Here is a 26,494-nt window from a genome sequence, read left to right as displayed (position 1 = left end):
AACCAACGGACAAGGTGACACCCTGCATCTTCTAAAAGAAGGCAGTGGGAAGACACAGCATCAGGTTTGTGGTATTCCTGCTAAAAATGCATAACCTGCATCTAGTCACAAGGAAACATCAGGCAAATACAAGTGGAAGGACATTCTGTAAATTAACTGGCCTGTGTCCTTCAATAAGGTCACAAAAGACAAAGGCTGAAAACAGGTACCTAACAATTGAATGATTCTGGATTGGACTTGGTCCAAGAAAAAATTATTATGAAGGACATTATTAGAACAGTTGGTAACGTTTGAATATGAACTGTGGAATATGTGAGAGTCTTGTATCAGTGTTAAGTATCCTGATTGTGATATATTGTGATTACATAAGAGAAAAGCCGTATTTAGGAAATAGTCATGGATTTTATTTGTGGAAAAAGAGATGTAAATGATGCTCAAGCCATTCAGAAAAATACATGTATATATTTGAAAATTCGTAATGCGTCATTGGAACAGTATATAGTATTTGACCACTACATGGAATTTATGCTAAAATAAATGGCAGGGGGCCTGGGTGGCTCAGTTGGTTAAACATCCAACTCATCATTTCGGCTCAGGTCATGATCTCAGGGTCATGAGCAGGAGAGGGAGAGAGTCTCAAGCCCCCCCCCCCCCCCAGCCAGGGCTCTGCTTGAGACTCTCTCCCTCTCCTGATGCCTTCTCTTGCATGTGCGTTCTCCCTCTCAGAAAAAAAAAATGGCAATGGAGAAAATCCGTTCCTATTAAACAACAGGTTAATTTTAATCAATCATTTGTTTCAGTAAAAACAGCTTCACTTTGCACTCCCCGGAATGACAGAATGCTTTAAGGAAACTGTTTGATGTAATATTATGTACCCACTAAATATCATTTCAAAATACATGGTTAACATAACCATATAAAAGCATTGATGATAGCTGTATAAAATTAGTATGTGAGCTTGGAGTGGAAAGAATTTTGAAAATAATTTAATTTGTGATGCAATTCTGAGCATCCTTCTCTACTTTATTTCCGAGAAAGCGAATAAAAAGCCAAACAGATCCGTCTTAGCGTCCAGCACAAATACACTGCAAATGTTCTGAGCCTACAGCCATTGAATTCAAGTGAATTCATTTTTATGGGCATTAAATGAAATGGAAACAATGAAGGTTGTAGTGTTCCACCAATTCGGATTGAGGACGGATTACCCATTTGTTAGGAAAATATAACTCCAATCCTCGCTTTCTACTTTCTCATGGCCCCTGCCACGGCCACACTGAGTCCACAAGAAGACCACTCCAATTTATTTCCTTTCTTGGGGAAGCAGGCACAGAGAGAACCACTTCCCAAGTTCTAGATGCTTGTTTGGTAAAATTGAACTCAGTTGGATACATTCATGATACGTACTCTCTGCAGCAGAGAATGAAACAAAGGCTTTGGCACGGAATTTTTTTAAAAGCTCCAAGCACAACAACACACACATACAAACCTCATCTGCAAACTGCTGGTGTTCTAGGCACGAGCACAAAAAAAAAAATCAAAGGAGGGGAAAAAATTGAGTTTCTGCATTTGTGTTGACAAAATTATCGGAGATAGGATAGTTTTTCTAAGAAATTTTGTAATCGCAAGACTTAATATGAGATAAAACACTGACTACATAGAACTTTGGCTTCATTCTTGTAAGTATACTTTCACATCTCTATAAACCATAAATTCAAGTAATAATCCTGAATGTAGGTTTCAAAAGTACTGTGAAAGCAACCGGGGCCTGTACAAAACAAGGCAGTTTTAAGAAGATACCTGTGAAGAATCTCACTGAGTAGTTAGATGGGGGGATTGAGAGCTATTCCTCTGGATAGGCAGGAGGCATCCAAGGGTCTGTTTATGATTGGTTAAAACAAATCCTCATGCTCCTTCGTCAGGTCCAAAGCCAGCCTAGCATCAGTGAGATCACTCAAATTCTTTAACAAGGCTGGTGGGTTAGAATAATTTTTGAGACACTGTTCTTATCTTGAGATCTCTTAGGCAAGTACTGTAAGGGGAGATTTTTCCTTTTACACAATTATAAAGAAGGGTTTCTAGTAGATGATCCTGGAGAAGTAATATCATAGAATATTGTCAAAAGTGTCTATTCCCAAAGAAATTAAGTTGGAGAAAGTCTGTTTCAAAAGCAAAAAAATCCATGAACTACATAATGACTAAAAATGACTAATCTCAAGGGAGAGGACCAGCCCATGCTCCATCTAAATCAGAAATCCGCCATTTCAAGTGGATATCTTTACAAATTATGTATGTGAAATACACTGGATGTATATACAAATGTATGCATACATTTATAACATAACATGTATATAAAATGTAGTTAAAGTATAAAAGTATTAATACAAGAAAAACCTGGGTACCTCCACTCAGTTCAAGAAATCACACAGTACTGGTTCCTTTGAAGTCCATTTTTCCCGCTGATCATTAACTTGCTTGAGTTTTAGTTTTAAGACCCTAAAATCAGGCTTGATCCCATAACGTTATTAAATTTATGAAGTGCCATACCATGGATAGGGTTTTAGAATCTAGGAAATAAGGCCAACGAGGCATTTTTATGAACTCAATGAATGAAATATTTAGCATTTCAAGGGAGGGGAGAAAAAGACTGTAACACCTATAGAAGGTGTTTCTTCTCCCCTCAAATAAACTGAATAATATTTCCTCTACGCTCCTAGGCTGTCTGGCTGGGGCTCTGCAAAAGACAGATCAACAATGGAAAAACAGGAGTTTATTACCATGTGTATCTCCCACAGATGGCAGTCCTCAGTGATAAGGAACCCGAAGAACTTGGGCTTATATAGCATCAGAAGAAAAAGAACCGTAACTTTTCAGAGAGGTGACAAGACAAAGGAAAAGGACTTTGAGTGAGAAGCTAAGGGCTACCTAGTAATGTTTGTTAGGTCCCCCTCGTGCCATCTCGGAGCTGACTGGGGTCTAGAGTTTTCTCCAGTGATTAATATCTGTCCTTCCTGGTAGAGAAGAGAGAGGGGGACACGTGCACAAATTTATGTCCTGCTTTTAGGCAAACAACAGGACAGAGAGCTTTTCTTGTCTCTGCTTCTCACTTGCCTTTAATTCAAAATAATCCTTATGCCAAAGTGGTATATTCAGCTACTCTTGTGTCAATAATTAAAAAAATAGGGGCACCTGGTTTAGTCCGTTAAGCATCTGACTCTTGATTTTGCCGTGGGTCATGATCAGAGGGTTGTGAGATTGAGCCCCATGTTGGGCTCCATGCTGGGCATGGAGCCTGCTTGGGATTCTCTCCCACTCCTTCTGCCTCTCCCCCAAACTCCACCCTCTCTCTCTCTTCCTCTCAAAAAAAAAAAAAAAAGGTGGAATAAGAAAAAGGAACCTAGAGTATGGGCTCTGAAAACTAGACTTTCAATGTTATTATGCAGATTGTTGATTTTTGAGAAGTAAATGCTAGCAAAATCCATGTCTTAGAGAGTGGTTTAATTTCCTTAGTATTAGAAGTTGTCATTAACAGACAACAGACATTAACATGTATGGGATGATGAAGACTCCAGGAGGAGGAGGAACCCATGGGACCAGATTAAGGTAACTTTACCTCTATACAGAATTTTAAAAGTTGAAAAATAAGGCCATGGGTAGAAAGCCAAAATTATCTTCTGGCCTCCATATAGAGAAAAAATCGCCAATATCTAGAAAAGAACAATTTGCATTTTAAGGTGTATCCAATGATCTGAGAGATAGCAACACATCAGGTGAATAATAACTTCAGCTGCTGCAAGCTTTTCTTAACATCTCTATTTAGTGTTTGAATGCATCCTTCTATTCTGTTCTATCTGCTACTCTCCCAAAGTACCCAGCCCTGCACAATATACAAAGTCATCATTTTTAAGGCTAACTACATCTAATTCTTAGCCTGGGTGGTAGGTGTCTAGACAAACTCTACAAAAAGCTGTATTTCCACATCTCTCTTTTTTTCATATCACAGTGAAAATGTAAATTGCAAATGTCTTTACTTCCCAGATTGTGTGCTGGGTCCCCTGCAGTTACAGGAATAATATTCGCTTATCATCAGAAGGTCAGAATCTCCTTACCTTTATGGCCAGGGAAGCACCGTTCCTACTTCCCAAATTGGATCCTTTTCTCAAAAAGTGGCATCTTCTTTGCCTGAGGGCACTCTTCTGATATTCATATATTTCAAAGCAAGCTTCATTATCCAGAAAAGAAAAATTATGATTGTCTCTGCTTCTCTGAAATTGTAAAAACTCACAAGAACCTGGTCTATGTCAAGTCACCTGAATTTTCCCCCATTAAGTAGCGGATTTATTCAATAAGAAGGGGATAGGAATATTTCTCAGACACTTTTCAGGAAGACATTATCAAAATTCCATCTAGCCTGTTAGAGGGTTTTTCTGTAGAGCAGGCTCACTGCCTGTGAGGATTAATTTTATAAGATACCAGTCCAGATGCTGCCACAAAGGTATTTTTTACATGTGACTAACATCTAATTCAGAAGAATTTGAATAGAGTAGATTATCCTCCATGATGGGGGTGGGCCTCACCCAGAGTCTTCGGTCTCCCAAGGAAGAGGGGATTCTGCTAGCAGACAGCTTTTGACACTCAAACTGCAGCATTAGCTCTTCCCTGAGTCACCAGCCTGCCCTGCAAATAAATGTCAGACTTGCCAGCCCCCACAATAACATGAGCCAGTTCTTTTAAATCCATCTCTTTCTCGGTCTCTATGTATAATGGAACGTACACACATCCTATGGTTATGTTTTTCTGTACAACTGTGGCTAGGAGACCGCCCCTCTAGAGGACAGCTTCGGTCCTTTTAAAAACGTTTACATACATTGACCTAGATGATCTTCACATTACCCTCAGCTTTATCAAACTTTGCATAGGCACCTGATCTTCCTTTTCTAGAACATTTATGGTAGAAAGCTTGTCAGTTTTTTTTTTTCCCTGCCTCTCTGAGATGATAAATCTTTTAAAAAGCCTCTTGCTGGTTTTGTATCCCATCTTTCTGAACATAAAACCTTGGGGAAGATAGCACCTGACACTCCCCAGGTTCTGCGAGACTATAGGAGCATAATTTGCATGTGTGCCTTGCTCCTGATTGTAAAACTACTTCCTGCCACTTTTTTGGAGTAAAGCCAATGAGCAAACACAGATGACTTGTTCTGCCTCTCACACCAGCACTTAAAAGCTCCCTCCTGTCCTCTGTTTCGGTGAAGTTGAGCTCAGACTGAGTGCTGGTCTGTCTCCCCAGTTGCAATTGCCTAGAATAGTCTTCCTTCCCTGTTCAACTTCGCTGCGGTCTTTGCTTTGGCCATATGGAGAGCCTATTCATTCCTGAATTTGGTACTGAAGTTACTCATAATTGGCTGGAAGTCAACAGTAGGGTTTCCATAATATAGTCAGATCTCCTCAGTCCTTCAAAAATTGTGTGCCTGCCTTAAAATGAAGTTTCTTATTAAAACAATTTTTTTAAGCATACTGTGTATGGGAGAAGTAAGTGAACGTAAGCCCTAGGATTTAAAAAAAATAAAGTTTTCAGAAAAACTTTGAATCTGGAGAAAGTCTGGTAGCCATCTATTGTGATTGTCAATTTTCTCTCTTTCTCAATTCACTGGGTATGTGTTAGATCCTTTTTCCTGTGGCATTCATTTCTTCTCACTCCATTGACCGAAACTTAACTCTGCACCGTGAACAGAGGTTAAAATCAAACTAAGCCAGATACCCCAAGTCCAACATAATTCTTTTTATCCAAAATTACTCCTAGGAAATGAAGGCTCAAGTATCATCCTGATATTGCAGGATATTGTGCTGTTTGTGAATGTTTATTGGTGAATGCTTAATACATTTAGATTTCAGATTATTTTTCTCCTCTTGGGCCAATCTGATTCCCTAGAGATGAATACATAAATATTTTGTTGAGTTTAAGCCTCACAAACCAAGTATTTATGAATTATAGACTAGAATCCTCTCCATATTGTGAGAATGAGACACAATGGCCTCCTCTCAATCCTATTAGAGAGGCCAGGGCCCATTGTCTGGACCACAAATCTGGTGGTCAATTTGTCTTGACCTGCTTTGAACTGAAAATTACTGTCCTAGAGGGTGTCATTTGCTATGATGATATATAGCCTTCCTACACACAGTGTTCCTATTGTTTAGCCATAACCTTCTAGAATTTGTCTGCATATACAGAATATCAAGCCCTACTTAGACTGGTCTGTGCTCATAGTGTTTATACTTCTAGAATGATTTACTCAAGAGCTCAATGTAAGACTCAGGTTAGAATCAGTGTATTTACTCGTTGATCAAATAAGCTGCACGTAGTACATGTGCCAACTTAAGATACCAGCCACGGTATGTTCACAAACTGGAAAGTTTCGCTGAGCTCCATGTCTAGAATTTTCAGTGGGGCTGCATTATGTAGGCATGATTTGTTAAATCATCGGACTTGTGATGGAACTCTATCTCCAAACCCCCCCTTCTTCCCAGAATTTGAGCTAGCCCAAAGTCACAATGCTTTAACCGGGGGTGAGTCTCTCTGGGCACCAGCCTCCATCCAGAAGCCAACTAGAGCCCCACCTTGAGTCCCCTCATTAGCATAATAAAGACAGACCTGTCACCCAAATTCCAAGGGTTTTACAAATTCCTTACCTGGAACCAGAGGCAAAAAACAGATATATTCTTTACTATACCACAGCTGATAGCTCTAAAAATTTAGGATGCGTGAAATCCAAAAAGGAGGCTGTTGATTCACCCTCTGTACACCTGAACTGAGCTTCAGAACTTCCTAATTTTCAAGAGCATATAAAGAATTCTATATGGCTGATGAGTGTGTAAATTGACACCATCATTTGAGAACAAAAACCTGGTAAAATGCACTAAACCTAAGCATATGAATACCCCTGACTTAGCAAATCTACTTCTAGGCAAACACTTGATTAAAGTGTCCACTGTCAGGAGAAATGGACACATCTGAAATGAACACACACACCCACACAAAAGATGGCTGGGTTTCTGTGTCATTTACCCTTCCCAGTCTTCCAGTTCATTGTTTTTGAGCTATTTTATTTTATTTATTTATTTTAAAGATTTTACTTATGTGTCAGAGAGAGACAGCACAAGCAGGAGAAGCTGCAGGCAGAGGGAGAAGCAGGCTCCCTGCTGAGCAAGGAACCCAATGTGGGACTTGATTCCAGGACCCTGGGATCATGACCTGAGCTGAAGGCAGATGCTTAACCGACTGAGCCACCCAGGTGTCCCATTTTTGAGCTGTTTTATAATTTGTAGTTTCTTATAGTACTGTAAATTGTTTTTCCATAGAAATGCTAATGAGTTTAAGTTTGTGGAATGCAACTGATTATTGTCCTGTAAATGTGAGCAAATTTAGCATTTACGTGTAAATTCATTTCCTGCATTCCTGATTGTGTATATATAGGTATATTGTTTGAACTGTCCTTTGAACCAGTGGAACATTTTGCTGGCTTGCTAATTAATTGAGTTCTACAAGATCTATGGCATGTGCTCTTTTTACCTTTGCATCAAAATTATGATTGTGCCCTTTAAAAAAAAATGTAACCTTTACCACCACCAAAACCAAATGCTGGACAGTTCATGGAAACATTATTTACATGTGGGTAAGAAAGTGTTAACATTGGGTCTGCAACTCTGTTTCATTGTCCTCTGGGACAACTCACTTCTGTCCTTTAAACACACTGATGGAATTTACTACCTGGAAGGTCAATGAAGGTCTTCTGGGCCTACTGTAGACTGATTTCTTACCTTATTTTCCAGCATGCTATACCTGGTCTGTCTGGGTTGTATACTGTATATAAACCTCCAGTGAGGATGTACATGGGGTGGGAGTTTTCACTTCATCCCTCTGAAACCAAAAGGCATCTTGGTCTAGAAAACAATCTGAACTATGGAGCTGCATCTAGAAAGAGACATAGTAGTGATTACTTTTGACATTAGAGCATTTTCTAAAAATCTTGCTGGATTCTCATCTAATACTCCTGGAGGTGTAGCTTTGTGGTCACAGTGTATTTGAGTAACAATCCACAACTGATAAATGTGCAAGTAGTTTTGAGCTCAATAAAGTTAGAGGTTAACCAGAAAATATTGATAATATAATTTATTGGCCTTTAGACAGCCAATCTTATATATAATTTAGCAATCTTAGACATATTTAGACATTTCTTTCTTGACTCATCTCCTTCTTGCTCCATTGTTCTTTAAGTGAGCTCTTGGTTCCCTCATTGATGAGTTTAATAAAATTTTGAGAATTGTCCTTTACATCCTATTATCATTCAGGCCTAAGAAAAAAAAAGGCCGCCTAATATGCTCTCATAAAAATGGAGGTCATATATTTCATTATATACCATTAAATATTACTTAAATTTTAAATAGTTTAAATTTCACTATTTTTATGAGTAGATGCAACAGTTCTTCAAGTCAAGAAATGTTCTTCTGGGAAAGACAAGGTCAATATTCATCACAACAGCTTGGATTCATAGTTACATTTTTAGGATACTTATGGTTAGGACCATTGTGGGCTTTTGTCTTTCTTATTTATGGTCCTAGTGGAAAAGACCATTTGCTTTTTTAAGAGGTTACCTATATCCATTTCTTCACACCAGCAGCAATAGCCACCTTAACAGAACTTTGTGACTTTGTGGGAAGTTAACATCTTAACTGTCTGTTAATGAGAAAAAAAGATCCTGCATTTTGTTTTGGGTGGGATATTTGAAGAAAATATAGAAATTGCTATCCAAAGTTAATATAAAATGATATTTCATTGGGAAAAAAGTTTTTTTTTCCTTTTTACCTTCACAAATTTTTGAAAAATATTTCCCTGTTACCATAAGGTTCTGAATTATTTTTTAATATCTTGTAATACAGAGTTCCATATTCCAGTCCTACATGTAAGGAGCTTGGAAGTCATTACTCTTTCTTAACAATAAATAGAAATAATGGAACAAATAAAAAACTCAAAAATTCATCTCAGATCTTCCAAAGATATGAGGTTGCTGGGCAAACTGCTGCAACAAACTTGGAGACATAGGTAGAAACAGAGAATCACAACTTACCAGAGTGAAACCCACAAGCAGAAACCTTGGCTGGAACCGGACCTGGGGTCCTTTCACCCAGTACATCATGTCCCTAGAGCAAGAAAAAAACTCAAACAGTACTAAAAGGTCAAACCATTTGAAAAAATAGAACAAGCATCAGACCCAGACTCCCATGTCAGGGATGTTAAATTTAGTAGACCAGAATTCAAAACAACTGACTGATACACTAAGGGCATATATGGATAAAGTAGAGAGTATTCAAGCACAGATGTACCCTGTGAACAGAGATGGAAATTCTAAGAATGAATCAAAAAGAAATATGAGTGATCAGTAACACTGGAACAGAAATGACACAACTGAGTAAAGAATCTCTGAACTTGAGGACACCTCAATCGAATCTTCCAAAACTAAAAAGCAAAGAAAAGCACTCAAAACACATGCACACGCTTGCGCGCGCACACACACACACACTACAGAATATGCAAGAACCCTGGGGCAATTACAAAAGGTATAATATATGCATAATGGAAATATCAGAAAAAGAAGGAACGGAAGAAATATTTGAACCAATAAGGCCTGAGAATTTCCACCAATTAATGTTGGACACCCAACCACAGATTGAGGAAGAAAAGTGAACCCTAAGGACAATAAATGTGAAAACAAAAAGCAAAAAAATTACACCAAAGTATATCCTAGCCAAGCTTCAGAAAATCAAAGATAAAGAAACACCTTCAGAAACCAAGCAAGCAAGAAGAACAGAGAATGAAGTATTTAAAATGATGAGAGGGTAAAAAAAAGTCACCAATCTAGAATTCTGTACCCTGTGAAATTATACTTCAGCAGTTAAGGAGAAGTACTTTCTCACACAAGCAAAAATTGAGTGAATTTGTTGCCAGTAGATTTGCCGTGCAAGAAATGTTAAATTCTCAGCAAAGTGGGTATAGAAGGAATGTATGCCAATGTAATAAAGAACATATATGACAAATGCAGTTAACATCATACTCAGTGGTGTAAAACTGGAAGATTTTCCTCTAAGATCAGGAACAAAGCAGAGATGCCCATTCTCACCACTTTTATTCAGTATAGTATTGGAAATCTCAACAACAGCAATTAAGAAAGAAAAATAAGAGGCAGTGAAATTGGAAAAGAAGTAAAACTGTCACTATTTGCAGATGACATGATACTACATATAAAAAACACCCTTAAGAGTCCACCAAAAAACTATTAAAATAAATGAATTCAGTAGAGTCAGAGGACACAAAAATAACATACAGAAATTGGTTACATTTCTAATATACTAAAAACTAGCTATCAGAATAAGAAATTAAGAAAATAATCCCATTTACAATTACATTAAGCAGAATAAAATACCTAGGAATAAATTTAATGAAGGAGGTAAAAGGGCTGTACTGTGAAAAATCTGAGACAGGACAGAAGAAATTGAACATGGCACAAATGGAAAGATATACCATGCTCATGAATTGGAAGAATATGTTAAAATGTCCATACTACCCAAAACAATCTACAGATCCAATGCAATCCATCCCTATCAAAATATCAGTGACAATTTTCACAGAACTAGAACAGAGAATCCTAAAGTTTGTATGGAGCCACAAAAGACTTTGAATAGCCAAAGTAATCTTGAGAAAGAAGAACAAAGCTGGAGGTATCAAGCTCTCTGATTTCAAACTCTACTACAAACCAGTAGTAATCAAAACAGTATGGTACTGGCACAAAAAACAGACCCACAGATCAGTGGAATAGAACAGAGAGCCTACAGATAAACCCACAATTATATGGTCAATTAATCTATGACCAAGGAGGCAAGAATATACAATGGGGAAAAGACCATCTCGTCAATAAACAGTGCTGGGGAAACCGAGCCACTATCTTATAGCGTATACAAAAATAAATTCAAAATGGATTAAAGACTTGCATGTAAAACCTAAAACCATAAAATTCCTAGAAGAAACCATAGGCAGTAAGCTCTTTGACATAAGTCTTAGCCTTTTTTTTTTTTTTTTTTTTTGGATCTCTCCCCTCAGGTAAGGCAACAAAGGCTAAAGTAAACAAATGAGATTAGATCGAACTAAAAAGCTTTTATGTAGGGAAGGCAATCATCAACAAAATGAAAAAGCCACCTACTGAATACAGGAAGATATTTGCAAATCATACATCTTACAAAGGGATAATATCTAAAATATATTAAAAAAGTGTACAACTTAATATGGAAAAAAAAAAACCCAATTATAAAATGCGCAGAGGACTTGAAGACATTTTTTCCCAAGAAGACATTCAGATGGCCAAGAGGCACATGAAAAGATGCTCAACATCACTCATCATCAGGGAAATGCAAATCGAAACCACAGTAAGATATTATCTTGTATATGTCAGATTAACTATTATCAAAAGAACAAAAAATAACAAGTGTTGGCCAGGATATGGAGAAAAGGGAACACTTGTACACTGTTGATGGGAATGTAAATTGGTGCAGTCACCAGGGAAAACCGTATGGAGGTTCCTCAAAAAAGTTAAAAATAGACTTACCACATGAGCCAGCAGTTCCACTGAAGCAAATGAAAACACCAATTCAAAGAATCAGATGCACCCCTACGTTTATTGCAGCTTTATTTAGAACAGCCAAAATATGGAAGCAATTTCAGTGTTTGTCAATAGATAAATGGATAAAGAAGATGTGTACACACACACACGATGGAATATTATTCAACCCTAGAAAAAAATGAAATCTTACCATTTGTGACAACATGGATGAACCGAGAGGGTATTATCTGGGTGAAATAAGTCAGAGAAAGACAAATACCATTTCATTTCAGTTACATGTAGAATCTAAAAAACAAAACAAATTAACAAACAAAACAGAAACAGACTCATATAGGAAACAAGCTATAAGTTACCAGAGGGGAGGAGCTGGGAGCAGCTGAAGTAGGTGAAAGGGATTAAGAGGTACAAAATTCCATTTATAAAAGAATTAAGTCACAGGGATGTAATGTACAGCATAGTGGAAAATGTTAACAGTTCTTCAGAGATAGGTCCAAAACTCAGATGCACATAAAGGAAGAGCATCAGAGAAGGAGGAAGTGAAGGCAAAATAAAAATGTTTAATTTTCTTACTCTACCTTAATAGATAACTATTCAAAATAATAGCAGCAACGTATTTGATTATGTATGTTTATATGCTTATGGATACATACAAATGAAACGAATGGCAGCAATTATACAGGGACAAGGAGGAAAAAATAGGATTATTTTGTCATTTTAAGGTACTCAAACTACTTGTGAAGTGCCTGTAACAGAGCATCAAACTACATGAGGCAAACGCTGATAGAAATGCAAGGAGAAAGAGATGGATCTGCTGTCAGAGTTAAGATACTTCGACATTCCTGTATTGGAAATGGAAAGATCCAGCAGGCAAAAAACTAGTAAGGACATACTGAAGTCAACACACCTGATGCTGGATGTAATATTGTCCATAGACCACTTCATCCAACAACAGCAGTTACATATTCTTTTCTTCTCAAGCTCACAGAGAACATTCTGGGCCCTAATACACCTTAACAAATTTGAAAGAATAGAAACCATACAAGATCTGCACTCTGACCAGAATGGAATTTAACTAGAAATTAGTACCAGAAAGAGAGCAGAGAAATCCCCAAATGCTTGGAGATTAAAAAAGACGATTGTAACACATGGGTCAAAGAAGAGATCACAAGACCGAAATTTTAAAATATTTTGAACTAAATTAAAGTGAAAACACAACTTACCTAAATCTGTAGAATGCTGTGAAAGCAGTGCTTACTGGAGAATTTGAATCTTCCTCTTCATGGAGCAGGGGATAGACCTGCAGTTGCCCCTCCTCCCACTGGATCCTCCCAGTTTCTTTGACTTTCAGGCCAGATGCCTGCTTAGCTCCATTCACGCAAGGGCACCAGCTCCTGGGGCAAGACACTCACATCATAAAGGTTGAGGACATCACAGACTTACATAGGTTCCTGTCCATCCTCATAGGTTCCAGCTCTTGTCTGCGGGTTCCGTCTTGTCCATGATGACCCCATTTTACATTTTTCTTCCTCCTTTAACTGCTAGTCACATTGACTTCAACCTCAAGCATCAAAGGCAACAGGCTTCAAGACCACTTTACCGGCTCTCATAACTGCACAAGGTCAAATCCCTAAGATAGGCAAACAGGCAACCTACAGTTAACTTTGTGCTTAATGATGAAAGACTGGGTATTTCCCTCTGATTTCAGGACCCACAGAAATTGTTCACACTTACCATTTCTATTGGCTAAATATAGAATAAGTTTATGTTTATTCTATAGAATAGTATTGTACAGCAGTAAGTATTGACATAAGTCTTAGCCTTTTTTGTTTTTTGTTTTTTTGATATCTCCCCTCAGGTAAGGCAACAAAGGCTAAAATAAACGAGATTAGATCTAACTAAAAAGCTTTTACGTAGGGAAGGCAACCATCAACAAAATGAAAAAGCCACCTTTTTCATTAGAAATGAAATTTGAGCTTCTGGCCAAAGAAATATGGCTGGATAAAGAAATACAAGGCACACTGCTGGAAATGAAGATAACTGTCTTTACGAATAGCCTGATCATCTATGTAGAAATTTCTAAAGACTCTACATTAAAAAAAAAACGACTAAAAAAAAGAGTGAGTTTAGCAAGGATACAGAATGTAAACCAAACAAAGAGTACATTAAATACATATGGTTAGTGGTCTAAGAGCTGGACACTTAACTGACTGAGCCACCTAGGTGCCCCCTAATTTTAATTAATTTAAATAGCCATATGTGATTGGGGGCTACCCTAACAAAGTCCTTTTCACCTGCATCTACTATTCTGGGAGTCTATAGCTATGCCAGTAATTAAAAAAAAAAATCATCTTTCAGTTTTATTTATCTCAAAGTTTTATTATAGGCCGTTTGCGTTAATCGTCTATGATAGAGTGTGAATTAGAGAAGACACAATGCAACCTCAAGGACAGACAGTAAATACACTGACTATAAAAAAGCTGTTTAATTGGTATGTGTGTGATTTCTGACTCTTGTACGTGTCATCACACACAGCCTGCTATTGGATCAATTTCACCACGTATAGCCTGTGAAAGAAGCAGTGCTACTTGGATGCATCTTCAGTGATGTTTACTGCAGGTAAACAAGACCAATGGTGTTAAATTATTTTCAAAGAAGCAAAATATAAAATGACTTGCATTTGGAGACCACCACCCAGGGAGCTTAGTGGCAGATTTTTGACAGTTTGACTGAATTTGCTCATTCCTAGACGTTAGCTCATTAAAATATTGTCTCCACAGATCTGCCTCCTTTTCTGTGGTGTTTTAAGATGTGCATGGTATTCTTAAATGGAATCACTAACTTTCCCATACACCTTCGTGTAAGAAACAATACTGAAAAATACTACTCTGCTTTTTTGTGATGTGTGAATCAAGACCTGGAAGTACAAGTAATCAATTGATTTACTTTCATACACCTACAAATCTTCACCTTGTAGAAAATACAGCCATAAAAAAAAGGAGTCCCTGGAATAACCTGCAATGTTCTACTGTCATTTATGATCAGATTCATTCTTATGGAATGTCTATTCTATACACAGAGCAAGTTGAAATTAAATTTTTATTGTTCAGGTAACCTGGACTCAAAGGATTTGTTCCTATGGAGGAAAATAAAGGTTCTTTCTAGAAACTGTACTTAACTATGAATACATATACATTCCATTATATATATTTTTATATATATATTTATACTTCTATATGTATATGAAATATGTCCACTGAAGCCTTATGGAATTAAATCCAGAGATCACACAAAACATGTAATAAATGACAGGTATGGACAATATAATGCAAAACAGCTTCAACAGATCCTCCAAGGAACATAGCTCTGGTGAGGTCCCCTGTTACATAAGAGTCCCATGGTCATACGGAATGGGGAATTGCTGTCCAACTCCCCTCTGGAAGATGCATTGAGCACATCTGCACCTTAAGGCAACTGAACTCATATACAACAGTGGAAAGTGGATACTAGTATCCCACCAAAGAGTTTACAGATGTATTTGACCAAAGTACCTCTTTCCATAGAAACACTTACTAACCTGCTCTAGGACTAGTGATCGAAGGAACACAATTTGGGGAAAACCATCACAGAAAGCTCCATTCATTTTTCAATGTAAGTTACAGTATTCATTTCAGTACCGATTCCAATACAATGGCCATACCTTACGGGGTTTACCCTATTTTCCTAAGTTTGTGACAGCCTTACCTAAGATGTGTCTTCTTATATTTAGTCAAAATAGATGCCAATATAATAATCTTTGCATGTATTTTTTTCATTGAAAATTACATCTTTGTATGCACATGAGTTTATGCATATAATGTAACACAGCCTATATTAAAACAAAGTATTAGGGGTGCCTGGGTGGCTCAGTTGGTTGAGTGTGGGACTCTTGGTTTCAGCTCAGGTCATGATCTCATGGGTCATGGGTTCCAGCTGTGTGAGGCTCTGGGCTCAGCAGGGAGTCTGTCTGAAGATTCTCTCCCTCTGCCCTTCCCCCTGTGCGTGCGATCAAATAAATCTTCTAAAAAAAAGGAAATACAAATGATATACAATATTATGTTTTGACTTTATATATGAACAGATTCTACATATAGTTAATGGGCTGCAATTTCCTATTGATTGAAACGTACCAACAGGAGACAAGCTGTAAAAAGATCCCTGGGCCTTTGGAGCTTCTCCTAATTTCTGACGGTCTAACTGCTTGGCTGAGTCAGTTGATCTAATTTTTATACGCAAAAGAGGGATAGAAGACATTAATTTATATCTTAGCCTGTTTTAAAATGAATCTCGGGGGATTTCTAGAAATACATATTCTTACATATAAAAATATTTATCTTACATAGAAGAATATGAATCTCACATAGAAGATAAAAATATAAATGGTTAAAGGGGAAACGTTAGTACAAAGATAAAAAAATAAAAGGCTGAGGGAGATTGGATAAGTTAATCCTTAAAAATGCTTTTAGTTCTAATATTCTGGGATGCTGTATTTGAAAATGAATATGTGATTTATTTTACTTGAGTTCTACTGGCCCTCTGTTTCCATGCTCTTCCAGTACAGCATCCAGTGACTTGATAAATGTGTTGTAAAAATGCATCTTTAAAGGAAATTATGTTCTGAGTTTATTTAAATCAGAATGTATTTTACAAGAATTGTTTTCAGGACTTGAGGAAAATTAAATAAAACTGCAATATTTAGGAATTTACTTTGTATCTCTGAATATTAAATAAGGTCACTCCACACTGGTTATAAATTTATGTGCACATGCAAATTCTGTATTTGATTAGTATGTATTCTATGGAGCCTTCATTGCTTCATAATTATCCTCTGTTGTGGCAAAAATTCTTTTAAATCACAGATTTTTAAAAATAAGCTCAATATCTCATTTATTTTCCAGTTTTCTTCCTTCATCAGATTGACTATTCATTTTAGGAATACTTTCCTAAAAATGTTTTCATTGTATCAACATGTTTTAGTTTACTACTTGTTGCTATTATGCTTTCTTATTTAGAGGAAATAAATTCATTGACATTCTTTATGTATTTTTGAGCCCCTCTACATAATAACATTACATTAGAATGGGGTGATAAATAGGACTCATCCCCTATGCATTTCTGGTTGATATTACTCTCAGCACACACTCCAGCCAGCTACCATCATAAAATAATTCAGCGTATCTAAAAAAAGGACTCTACCCATTTAGCAATGTCTGCTCTCGGTGCTAGACAGGTGTTTTGGCTCATATTACTCTATATTTGTTCTTTCTGCTTTGGTATCCCCAAAATACTGCATTATCTGCTCCATGGTATTCTTTATATGGATGTTATTTTGTTTGGATTATGCATTTTATGATTAAACAATGAGATCATACACTTTCATTTAAAATATAGGAAGCAGAAATACCTCAGTAGTTCCAAGTTATTCTCTTTTAATAAAGATAACAAAACATATATATATATGTATATATATATATTTTTAAATTTGGCACTGGATGGCACATTCTTGGGCAGAAACAGAGAAAGCGTATAATTCAATGTTATCAGCCAACTGCCGTTTACTATGTGCTAGGCACTGTGACAGATGATTAACATGTAAACTCTAACATTTAACTCTCATAGAAGCATTTTAGAGATTCTGAAAAAAAGAGATACATGGAGATTAACTCCCCAAACCACAGCAAGACAAGGAACACACACACACTCACACACACAGAGCCAAAAGATAACAGCTACTCGCACTCTTGGTAACTAACCGATGATTTCTTCTCTACCATCCCTAGTCTAGTACAACTGAAAGTAATTATAAAATAAATATAGAAATTTAACTGTGGGAGTTTTGAGCCAGTAGATTTCCATGACTGGGAGAAATTAATCATGTTTGGGAGAGTAGAGTGGGTTGGAAAATAGTTGATAGAAAAAAGAACACAATTGCCTAAAGAGATAAAAATTTTTACTGTGATGAAAATGTGCTGTTATAAAATGTTTTCAAATGTATTGGCTAAAAGATGAATCAACTGAAATGCAGAGAATCATATGCATTTTTTCCATGTTTTTGTAATAGTAGTAAACTGTAAATGAGGATTTGGCTTAATTTAAGGCAAATTCCATGGATATTTTATATCTAGTCCACAAAACAGGATTCTACAGTATCTTCTTGGATACTTCCTGTTCTGTCATAGGAATAACAGGTGCAAGAGCATCACTCGTGGGACTGGGAAACCACAGAGGATGGTTAAGAGACCAGGTGTAGATGACCGGTATCCTTGAAACAAAGCAGATCAAGCAAGCAATGTATTCAAGGATGTGATGGTGGTAGGTAATCCCTGTAGTTCAATAATTCACTTTCTTTGAGAAGAGCCCATCATCATCAACAACAAAAAACAAAAGGAGGGAGAAGGAGAAAAATACAATACGCTAAGAATGAGTCTCAAAAGAAGGTCTGGTTCTTGTCTAGAAAGCTTTAAAACTCTACTAAGATAAGTAAGGTCCATAAAAGAGATTCTGAAATAGCACAAAGATATCTCCTCTTCCTGGAAAGGCACATGAAGTATCATAAAGATGGAAAGGCACATGAAGTATCATAAAGACGTAAATGTTTCCCAAACAATGTCACCTCAGACAGGCCACAGGGTCCGCATACACACACCATGCTGCGGAACAATATAATATCTTCATCCTCATTGTTGAGTGGGTATATATGCATGCATGAAAAATGTCTGGAGCAGATACATGCCAAATATTAAAGACAATTTAAGAATCGGGACAAGAACGGCGAATTTTGGCAGACCCATGAACTAGGATTTCACGTGCTTCCTGTCCTGCTTGATTTTTTAAAAACTACAATTGTATAGTGTTTTTACCTTACAACTTTATATTAAAGCAAAACCAGAAGTAGTGTAAACTCTAATATAACCAATAATACCTTTCTTTCCCCCGTGTTTTTCCCTTTTTTTCCTGTGTAGACTGACTTCACTGATGACCTGGAAGCCGAGGGATTTTTTTTTTTTTTTTCTGATAAGAATGATGGACAGTAAAAGGACACAGGCTTGCAGATTAATGCTAATAAAATGTGAACCAAATCTGTGCAAAGATGAAATCATCCCTCACTTTCCATTCATTCTGCGAACAATCTGATGATCAGATGCTTTCATTATACCCTGTGTGTTTCTCTTACAGAAAGCAGCAGGGCAGCATTTTGATTATACTGACTTTCTGGAGAAAATGTAAGCAACTGATCTTGGAAGGCCTTGCTGTGTAGGGTTCCTTTGTTTGTGTTTGTGTGTGGTATGTGTTTCCTCTGGATCCTCATATATTAAAGAACATTTTCAATTCCAAGTGTTGCATTTCTTTCTTCCTCCTCCATTTTATTCCTTAGCATGATGGTTAACCTTCAGTGGTAAGCAGAATGAAGACCTCCCAAGGATGACCATGTCCTAATTTCCAGATCCTGTAGTTTTGTTACCTTTCATGTCAAAGGAATATTTAAGTTGCAGAGGGAATTCAGATTGCTAGCCAACTGACTTGATAATGTGGAGATTATTCTGGAATAACACAGGTGGGTACAATGCAGTGACAGGGTCCTTCAATTGGAAGGTGGAGGCTGACAGTAGGTAAGGGTAATGTACTGGGATGCGAGGGGGGATCTACCTATAGTTGCTGGCTTTGGGGATGAATCAAGAGGCCATGAGCCCAGGAATGTGGGTGGTCTCTCAAGGGGAAAAGGCAAGGAGAAGTGTTCTCCCTTGGAGTCTCCAAAAGGAACACAATCTGGGCAACATGGTGATCTTTGTTCACTGAGACCCGTTTCAGAGTTCTCACCTCCACAAATCTAAGACAATACATTTATATGTTTTAAGCCATTAAGTTTGTGATGATTTGACAGGAAAGTGAATATACTAACCTAGAAAGCAAGGCTACCAATTGCTTCCCCTGCAACCCCTAGCTTGCCAGGCTGGTCTGGGGGCCTCCTTTGAGCGCTAAGATCCCCACCCTACCCTGTGTTGGTTTCTCTTGGTGTAGTGGCTAGAAAGAAGCTTGAGGACAAATTCTTACTTGTCTGGGGCTCCAACCTTGGATCTCTGATGACTGCACTTCTAGTTCAGAGATGCTATAAAAATACATTGAGTATGACTATTGGTTACTGTGTGGAAATAAAAGTTACTTTTAGAATATAATTTTCCTACAATCTACTTAAGAGTATTCTAGTAGCTAATAGTCTGTTTGCCATGTCCCTGAATACCTTATATAGATTAATTTCATGTAATATTTGAAACAACCCTATAGGGTAGGCACTACTGTTATTCCTACTACCACTATCACCATCATTCCTGATTTATTTATTAGGAAAATAAACCAAAGCATAGAGAAGCTGCCGAGAGACTCCTCGGTAGTATGCTTTACCACCTTGTTTTTAACCTGGGCCATTTGCCTCTTGAATCTGAGTACTTAATCAACACAACCTGACAGTTCTTCAATATGTCCATATAAAAAAAAGTCTACCCGCATAAATCACCTGTGTTGCTGAAAGAAGAGGCTTTAGCTAACACTATTAAGGTTATCATACCTAGAAGGACGGGCCCGGCCACGGGAGTGGAGGACTGAAGTCATGGCCCAGCAAGGTAGATACACCTCTGGAAGGCCTCCAGCCCAGAGTTTATGGGAGCTTCCTCCTGCAAGCGATGCACAGAATTGAAGACAACCTACCATGTGCTCCTATTTTCACTTAGCAGGAAAGCGAATGTCACGGTGAATGGTCTTAGGAGGATTGCTGAATGCCGCCTGAAGCCTGTTGATTTGTTCTTGCTAGGATGGCTCCAGTCACAGAAATGAAGCTTTCATGGAGGCTACAGGGGATATCGTGGTGCCCCAGCGGACACCAGTAATGTCCTGGGTTCCCAGCTGATGGGAATATTGGCTGCCAACAGCTCACAGCGCATTCCCTGAGAGAGACCATCTCCCCCAGGCTTAGCCCAGACACCATTTTACTTTTCACATGTTTTTCTAAACCAGAAAAATTTTGGCCCAGTAAAAGCTTGTTAATTGGCTCTTAGCTCCTTTTTTGCTGATCACATACTTAGCAGATACATACCATTACTATCAAGTGACAAAAAAGAGGTAGGAAAAGATTTCTCCAAGCACAATAAAAGTTCTTACCTTTATTGACCCTAGACTCAATACTGTCCACCATCTGAGTATTCTGATTTATAGTCTCTAGATTCAGATGTTTAATTGAACAAAATAACACTTTTTATTCAGACATCTGAAAGACAGCCTTCAAGTAGGTTCTAGAAAAAAAATATTTGAAACATTCAGAAGGCAAACTGGTGTATAACCTAAGTGGCAGTGATACTCTGAATGGGCTGCTAATTGAGAGAGATAATTACTATGTATCTTATATGCCAAAATAAAATTGTCCTGGCGAGAAAAACAGTAGCTTTATCTATTCTGATTGTGACATCTGTTTAACCTTTCTTTGAAAGTAAACCAATGAAAATTTTTGCCTGATATGTACTGAAAAATAAAAACAAAACCTAGAGTACCCCTAAAAGTTAGGAGCTTTCCAAAGTTTTTTCTTCAGAGATACCCAATCATTGAATATGCATCCTCATAAGACAAAATCATGGAAAAAGACTCCAAATACTAGAAGGAAGCTTGTCTCAGTTCACTGAATGTGAACAGAAGAAAACAGTCACAATATTCATAAACCAAACTTACACTGAAAAGGAGATTTTTCTTTCCCAAAAAAGCAGAGCACAGCATTTTATAATGCATCAAACTACAGGATGTATTCATATTCAATAAGTCTAGTTGTATTTTATGATTAAAGGTAATATAAGGCTTTGTATGAATGACGTTCTTGATGTATTTGAAACAAATAAATGTTTAATGGCATGAAAGCATACAATTTAAGGACACATTTTTTAAAAGCAGCTTTTTCTTAAAGCATTCAAATTTAATGTTAAAAAATACTATTTAAGAAGTGCCAAATTTTACCTTTAACTTGGCAATTTCCTATCGGTTGTCTGTTTGCTTTAATCTCCCCCACTTCTCTCAAGAGGGAAAAAGAAAACAAAATATCTGTAATCACACTGTCGTCATTAAAACATCCCAAAGGGAACAAAGGAGCACGTTCTGAGTCCTTGAAAGTCTTGACATTTGCAGCCCCTACAGAGAAATCAGAGGATCAACTATCACAAAGAAGGTAGCTTTCAAAGCTGACCTAACAGCCACAAAAGCCTGAAGAGTTTCAGCTTTAAAACAGGACTCAAACTATTAAGTATACTATTCCGAAGGTATACACGAATGTCCATCTGTGTCTATAGCTGTAGATTTGGGGGATATAAAGGGAAACTAATTCCTGCATTATTTTTATTGTGCTTGAAATTTGGGCCTCTTAGTGGAAATAGAACACAGAAAGTGTTTATTAGAATAGTTAAAATATTAAGAGGTGAAGAAAACTTTAAATTTACTTACACTGATATTTTCTGACTATGCACAATTTCTTAATAATTTATGTAAAAGGGGCGCCTGAGTGGCTCAGTTGGTTAAGCGACTGCCTTCGGCTCAGGTCATGATCCTGGAGTCCCAGGATCGAGTCCCGCATCAGGCTCCCTGCTTGGCAGGGAGTCTGCTTCTCCCTCTGACCCTCACCCTTCTCCTCCTCTCTCTCTCTGTCATTCTCTCTCTCTCAAAAATAAATTAAAAAATTAAAAAAAAATAATTTATGTAAAAGGAAGACACTGAAAAGTCTTAATAGCATGGACCTGAGTAAATATGTAGGATGTGGGCAGATTCTATGATAATTCAGATTTAAAAGGTTTTCCAGGGGTGCCTGGTGACTCAGTCAGTTAAGCATCTGACCTGAGTTCAAAAGACTCAGTTCGTGATCTCAGGGTCATAGCATCGAGCGCTCTGTAGGGCTCTGCACTGGGTGTAGAGGCTGCTTGAGATTCCTTCTCTCCCTCTCCCACTCTCCTCCCCAGCTTGTGCACACTCTAAAATAAATAAATAATAAATAAGTACATGGTTTTCCACTGTTTAAGAGTAGCAAAAAATATGGTTTTGTGTTATCCACGGCAAAGAAAAGATAGCTAGGCTAATGGACAATTCCTGAAACTCACAAAGCCATTGATTTACCTACTGTGTCATAAACTTTCTTTTAAAGAAAAGGGTGGGATTTAATCTTTATTTACAAGACACTGCAAGAGAAGAGATTCCACATAGAAATGAGAAACCCACTGAGAGTAGGAACTTCATACAGGTTGTAGAGTTTGGAACTGGTCAAGTAGAGTTTCGTTGTAAAAAGTGCTACAATAACAAAACACATTTAAAAAGAGTTCTTAGTAGAGAAACAGTAAGACAAACTTCTACCAAACAGAATACACAACAAACAACTTTCCGCCTCAGCTGTTCAATCTAAAAGTCACAGGTCCCGGGAGTGCCATCCCGAACTTGGAACGTATAGCCTTCAGAGGTAGTCTCTAGCACGACATTCTGATCTTCCTCTACAGAGAAATACTTCTCAATCACGTTTAATGAAGCTTTGTACACAGACTCGTTTTCATGGTTTTGTAGGGCTTCAGTTTTGTCCAAACCTCCACATTCTTCAATCATTATACTAAGTTTCTCAGTTTCACCTAGTTTCTCAGCAGCCTGAAAGATGTTTGAAATGGCATCCAGAATAACCAGAATAATTTTGGAATCTTTTGCAGTTAAGAAGTTCATCAATGGTTCTATTATGCCACAATGAATGAGGTATACAATCTGTTCAACTGTCCCACCATTTGTACAGTTGGTCACAGCCCAGACAGCTTCCTTTTGTGTCTTAAAGTCTCTCTACGGCGTACGCCTTAGAGAGAACACCAACGAGGAATGGGACTAATCCGTGATTCACAACTTGCTGTGAACCCAAGACTCCAAACGATCTTAGCTAACTTCTACCTTCTTTTCCCTGTATCACACTCTTAGATTTGAAAACCAAAGTTCAGTGTGATGGCTTATAGGAAAATTGTGGGTAAGCAAATATCCTGCATAGAAAAAAGCAAAGAAAAACCAGTCTCTGGATAACTAAAAGCCAGCTTGGTATGTTTCATAATTATTGTAGAACATGTCGTCAGGAAGAGACCACCAACTGAAAGCTCTTCTTAGTTACAAGTTGATTAATAACATTTAGAATTCAAAGCAACAAGTAAGCAGTGATTTGGAAACTGCTCCCCATAGATGAAGACGTTATGAATCACCATTTGGAATGCTGTTCACACGATCCATGAAGTTGCACTAGAAAAACTTCACCAGGCCGACACATTTCATTCCATCCAACAGTGACAGTGGGTCCTAAATGTATGGAGCAGTTTCTACCACCTTTGGATCTAGGTGAAGGTACTCAGAGGCCACTCCACTCCTGGAGAAAGTGCTTAAACATCATCCATGTCTCACGTGGAAGAGTTTAAGGCACATAATATATGTTTAAGCACAGGGGTATTTACCCAACATTACTGAGGCACATTATGGATCTTAGTAAGTAACGCATACGAAGGTAACTATGTTCAGAGAAGTTTACAAATAGTTCCTCTCTCACAGATAGTACAATGTTGTGCTTGTCAAACGGAAAGCAATAATACTGATTCGATTCTTTTTGCTTGTTGTGCAACACCAGCTAGCAAAGGTTTATTATTTTTTCCTTGGGTGATATTTCTAGATGAAGTGAAGTGCCTGATAATTTCTTTTAACGTATTTGCAAAGCTGAATCCAGGCCCGTGATTCATTGTAACTGCTTCAGAACACCATGTGAGAATTAAAAAATGAATAAAAATGCAGTAGAAAGGAAAATTCAAAACACGCCATTTGTTAGAATCAATTTTTTTTTTTTTGCAAGCACAGCATTTCAATCTCAATATTGTTCCAAAGCCTCCAAAGCTTATAATGGTGGGGATACACATATTTTTCTCCCTGAAAAACAGGCCAGGAGATAATGAAACTATAATTTCAGAATACTGCAGCCGATATAAAATGGCCACATGTGTGATGCTGAAACACTCTATATGGGCACTTTCTGTAAAATAATCATATATTAAACTCAAGGAGTAAGGAAAAAGAATTTTAAAAGAGCGAAGGAAAAGCAAGGAAATACTAAATACTGTGGAATAACACTCTATTCAAATCAGCGCTTTATTAATCCAACTTGAATCGATTTAATTCCCTCCTACATCTTAATCAAGACAGCCCTGGAGTGCTAGAAACTTAGAGGCAGAGTTTAGAAGTCAGTGAATTCAGCAAAACCAATCTGTTCCTTTATATAAATAATTACATCAGTACCAAAGGCCTTTTCCGACTCTCACACAGGTGTGCAATTTAAGATATTTTTAATACTGCCATTAGATGTTCATGAACCATTATCAATTTATACATGCATACACAGAAGCACATTTCACAGTATATTTACTTGTAGTTGGCTTATACTGGGTGGAAAGAGAAGATCTAATACTTTGAAGTTTTGTTTTCTATTTTTCAGCTGTCAAAGAGTTAACCCGAGGTGCTAGTGATAGATACGGTGGAAAACAAAGTATATTCTTTGCCTCAGTGTTTTTCCATGCTCTAGAGAGTCCTCCACACATTGCTTGGGAACAAGGAAGACAGTCCTACTCTCTTGTTTTATTAGGTGGAAAATGAAAGACCAGGGCACTTAAGTGATTCACTTACCACTACATAGTTAGTAGATGAGCTTCTGAGGTCATGCATCACAAATCTCCTTCACCACTGAAGAAAACATGTCTTAACTTCTATTCTTGTAGCATTTCACTATTTTTATTTCCCTTTATTTTTAGGATGTTTATCTGCTTTTTTAGATTTGGATTTAATTTTTATGCAAGAAACTCTGTGATGGAAAACAGAAAACACTTATGATTTTAAAAATTAATATCTTCATGGAGCTGGGATTTTTCTGTGTCCTCTTGAATAACTATCTAGAATCGCTTCAGAGAGGGACATTTCACACTGTAAAAAAAATACTGTTACATAATTAATTTACAAATTCAGACTTGTTCAAAATCCTAAAATGTTAGGGAATGTGTTAAAAGCCACACTAAGAAGAAAATCAATAAACTTATGTAAAATATTTTAAAAATCCAATGTATACTTTGGATTTTTTTGTATACTTTTTGTTTTCTATACACATATATATTAAATGTCAAGTGAAAAACTACAAAAATTTAAATGATAAATAATAAACTGGGAAAAATTTGCAACCCATATGAGAAAAGGTTTATTTCCTTGACTTGCAAAGAGCTTAAACAAAGCAATAAGGCAAATAAAATTTGTATGTAAATGTATATGTATTATATATAAATGTGTATATTATATAAATGTATATGTTTATATGTTTATAGGTAATTTATATATATTTACCTATTATATATTACTTATACATAACATAGTTACATATGTTTATATATAACTTATTTATAGATTATATATCATGCATAGAAAAATAAATACTAATGGCAATATTATAATAAAAAGATATGATAACATAGATTCTCTCATTTGAGTGGGTCTAGGTTATCAATGAAACAGTGTGATACCCTGCACTATCAAAATGTCCATAATCTCTACTACATAAGGAAGAATGTAAAAATATCTGTCAATCTGGTAGTAAATCAGGGTTGAGAATGATCCCGCAGATTCAACTGAGAGACAACTATAGGTTCGAAAATACTGGATTTACGATCTATAAAAAGACTTCACATAAAAATGGCTTTACCTAGGTGTAAAGATATGCACTGGCTTTTCCTTTAAAA

At 37.0% G+C, this 26,494-nt stretch overlaps 1 long non-coding RNA gene across 1 annotated transcript; it reads right to left on the bottom strand.

The window, feature by feature from the left end:
- Positions 1–20,931: 20,931 nt before the first annotated feature.
- LOC118023855 lies at positions 20,932–25,472 on the bottom strand. Its single transcript, XR_004682916.1, has 3 exons — positions 25,398–25,472; positions 21,693–21,863; positions 20,932–20,983 (listed from the first exon to the last, which is right to left on the bottom strand). It is a non-coding gene; the product is annotated as an uncharacterized LOC118023855 (long non-coding RNA).
- Positions 25,473–26,494: the final 1,022 nt, after the last annotated feature.

Source organism: Mirounga leonina, unplaced genomic scaffold (assembly GCF_011800145.1).
Source record: "Mirounga leonina isolate KUSES-001 unplaced genomic scaffold, KU_Mleo_1.0 Mir_180, whole genome shotgun sequence".
Lineage (NCBI taxonomy): Eukaryota > Metazoa > Chordata > Mammalia > Carnivora > Phocidae > Mirounga > Mirounga leonina.
This window is presented reverse-complemented; position numbering and strand designations above follow the sequence as displayed.